This window comes from Sycon ciliatum, unplaced genomic scaffold (genome assembly GCF_964019385.1).
Source record: "Sycon ciliatum unplaced genomic scaffold, ocSycCili1.1 SCAFFOLD_287, whole genome shotgun sequence".
NCBI classification, from domain to species: Eukaryota; Metazoa; Porifera; class Calcarea; order Leucosolenida; family Sycettidae; genus Sycon; species Sycon ciliatum.
Window position 1 is genome coordinate 59110 of NW_027044571.1, and position 4335 is coordinate 63444.

The window sequence follows — 4335 nt, forward strand, 5'->3', positions numbered from 1 at the left end:
TTTTTCTCCCCCCCCCCCATCTCCCGATAATTATTAGCCCCCGTTTTCTTTCGACGCGTTGCTGTGCAGTGAAGCCGAGACCCTACAATGTAGGTCGGTGGAGCACATCAGACCCCGTCACCACGTCCACGATTCATGCCTGCGATGCTGCAACGCTGCTTTGCATGTCATGATTGGAAGCTATGGCCTTAGTAAAAAAAAAAAAAATTACGACGTTCGTTCTACCATACAACGGTCGCATGACAGTACGAGTACGTTGCTGGTGGTGATTATTTTCCATAAATTATGTTTATTAATGCGATTAATAGTATAAGTGAAGCGGACATTACAAAATGATGAATGAGAATACATGTATCTAAAATGGTTGTTCCTAATCGATTTTCTTGAGACTATCATCAGGGAAAATCGTCTCACAATAGAGGCTATACGGAGAAACAAATTACTTATAGGTTATCGGATAGTGGGAAGTATACATGTACAAGGTGAGGTGTGAAAAAAACTAAAGTGGGAGAGAAGACGAAAGAAATTAGGAGAAAAGATGTGAAAGTGTTCTGACGGTGTGAGCTACTACAAAAGGTGAGTGAAATGAAGGCGTGGAAGCAGGTGAATGTGATAAAGTGAGGAACTGATGTGTGCATGTCGTGTGTTTTTACGACTTCCATGGAAAGGTCAAATTTCGCTGGATGTGGCCCGCGCCGTGAGGACTGTTGTCAGACAAACCTATTTTGCCACAGCATTGACAACAGTCTTTACTACGGCCCGTGCGTTCACGGCGAAGAAGGATGTTCTTCCTACCCAACTGATTAGCCATGTAATCTATCATTAATTATTTGAATGTCGGCATTGTGATAGCCGATATGTAGGAAGAACCCTTCAGCACCTGAACGCACGCGTCAAACAACATGTACCATTGTACCTATTGTCAGATGGAGCCAATCCCAGCGACCTGGACGAGGCCGTCCCCGCAAACAGGTGCCAGTTGCACAATTACAACAGAACCACACAGTACCGGTTGAACGTACTACAAGTACACAGGTACGTGAGACTGAAGGAAATGGCCAAACACAGGTACGGAGACCAGTAACAAGGAGCATGACTCGTGCGCTGGTAATGGCATCTACAACCGGACATGGACTGGCAGCGAGCAGTAGCGTGGGATTTTCGTTGGGTGCAGAGGACGGGATGGAAGAGGGAGAGGATGAGGAAGGTGAGAGCAGTGATGAAGAGAGTGAGTTGGACAACCAAGATGAAGATGACCGGACTGAAGGTGAGACCACAACGAAAGGGTCAGCAATTAAGAAACACCTCTTGTCTAGTAGCCAATGCCGCTCAGTGTATGATGATTCATGCTTCACTGTTTTGTGTCGTGCTCGTAGGTTTCGTGAACTTAAGGTATTAGAAGCTGTTTTCATTCGTAAACACAATCCTTATCTATGCATTCAGAAAGAAAATGTCACAAAACTGAGACTCTTCACCTAGCATTCACACACGTATTCATTCGCATACACCTACACCTCACAGTTCCTCACTCTATCACATTCACCTGCTTCCACGCCTTCATTTCACTCACCTTTTGTAGTAGCTCACACCGTCAGAACACTCTCACATCTTTTCTTCTAATTTCTTTCGTCTTCTCTCCCACTTTAGTTTTTTTTCACACCTCACCTTGTACATGTATACTTCCCACTATCCGATAACCTATAAGTAGTTTGTTTCTCCGTATAGCCTCTATTGTGAGACGATTTTCCCTGATGATAGTCTCAAGAAAATCGATTAGGAACAACCATTTTAGATACATGTATTCTCATTCATCATTTTGTGATGTCCGCTTCACTTATACTATTAATCTCATTAATAAAGTTATTGTCTCATCGTCGCCTTTTCAAATTGTGTTTATTTTATCTTTAACAGTGAGTTCAAAGTTTTACTGCTAGAGACAGTTTTGCCGTCTAGGTAGAGAGAGAGAGAATTGTATAATAAAGTAACACGTTAGTTAGTTTCGAGTTGTTGGGTTGTTTTGCCTCCAGGCCCGCTACAAAATTGGTGGCAGCGGTTGTTAAAGTCAACTTTGTCCGATTCGACCCCACCTGTCTTACATTGGTAGCAATGGTGCTACAAATTGGTGGCAGCGGTAAATTCATTTTGTTTCATTCTATACCTAACGTTGTTACTTTACATGTTTCTCAGCCCCCATGGCTCAACCTGCTGCAGCTCCGTGCGACGAATCAAGATGAGAATCATGTTTCTTGCCTTCCTGGGCCTGACCCTGCTTATTAGCCTGCAGCACAGTCAGGGTGCTAGCGTGGATCGCCCTTCTCTCCGCACGGCACTCACTGGAGACTCCGATGGCGATTCCAAGCGACCCGCTACCTACATGACTGTATACTACCGGTGGTGATGGCGAAGCTGATGAGGACGTCGACGACGACAGGCAGGCTGCTGACCAAGACAAGGAGGGTATTCCCCAAGACCAGCAGCGTTTGATTTTCGCCGGCACGCAGTTGGCAGACGGCCGAACCCTGAGTGACTACAACGTTCAGCAGGAGTCAACTATTCACTTGGTACTTCGTGTCCGTGGTGGAATGCAGAATTTCATCAACACTCTTTGTGCTGGCCCAGTACAGTACGTCGGTTCACGAATACCTTCTGTGTAATCCTTGCTTCGAGGATTGTTGCTTGGAGTTTTTTATTTTATTTTATTTTTCACAAAGAACACAAACCCGGCTCGAGACAAGAATCAATAGCAAGAAAGATTACAAAGTTGCGGGGAGAACGAAGAAACGTCTAGAACACAGAAGTTGAGGGTTGACAGAACAAACAACTATTGATCGGGGCTGACTACTACTTGTACTGTTACATCTAGTACTCACTAGTGTAGCTGTGTGTGTGGGGCGTTGTGAACTCCTCCGACCAAAGATCTCGGTATCCTTGCACACAACGCGCAACGGGGGTTAAAAAGAAAGAAAGAAGAAAGAGTTAGGCCATCAGCTAGTATGCTAGTCTATGGTGTACACGTCGACAGCAGTTTGCTCGAGGAGGTACCGTACCTATTGCAATTGTGTTTTCTTGTTATTTCACTAGGTTCTTTGATTATGGATTTGGAATCGCCTTCTCCATTGCTTTGCTTTGCATCCCTTTGCTGTTTAACTTCGGGTTCTTTCAAATAAAGGGCTTGGGTAGTACATGTACGTTGGTAGGACCACCAGCCTGACCAACCAACAGGTACGAGGTGATTTGGCTTTTTTTTAACATTTGGCATTTTTAACAAATGTGTAAAATTTGCTTTTCTTCTGGCTGTTTCTCTGCTCCGGATGGCTGTATCGAAACATGGGTGGTGGCAAATGAGAGCCAGTTTACCGTAGATCAACATTGACCAGAAAATTTGGTCCCTGCCACGTCGGTATAACTAGTGGTGGGTGCTTTGCCATTTTGTGTAAAATAATTATGTCAAATGAGCCCCTGAATGGACGAGGAGGGCAGTGAATTGCTTCTGGAGGGCCTTTGGACGACGTCAGGCCGTCTTGCCATCACTAGAGACAGTAATGAAGAACAGTAGGTCACGGAATGCACTCTGTGAGAACGAAAACATGGCTGTGATGCTATGCTATCTATCCAATTCCACCGTATAACACAACCACTAGTTACAAATACAAAAACACGGCTTTCGCAGCATACAATGCAGTTCACTCCTCTGTTGACAGATTAATTTTCATCCACTAGCAATCCTTGAAGTGATATCTATCAACTTCAGAACATTGATGACCGAATATCCCAGTTTGTGATGCCATTTTACAAATTTGTTAAAAAATGACGCACCAATTATTTGAATCCTGAGAATACTATGAAAGTAGGACATGATTCAAGACACTTTCCAAAGTGGGATCATTCCCATTTTTGGACACAACGGGCATGAAGGATAGCACTCCCACTTGCAATAATTTATTTGGACGTAGCTTGCCTAGAAGGGACTGAAAAAAACCCATTTTATAACCATGTTAAAAAAGCCAAATCGCCTCGTACCCCTCCACATTATTTTTATTATTATTATTATTTGTGAAAAGAAGAAGGACACAATGTTACGAGTTATGACTAACTGTCCACCAACGTAACCAGATCTTATACAGTCAGCGAGTGCGACAAAATGGCACAAAACTGACAAGGAGTACTGAGACATTCGGCGACCTGACACCTAGCTCCAACACTTCTCCAAGGCGCAAACCAACAACCTTCCAACTTGGAAGGCTCAGGTTTGGAAACGTTATTATTTATGTATTCATATTTTAATAGGGCAATCCCCACAGACTCAAGGTCTCCTTACGGGGTACCCTAAGAATT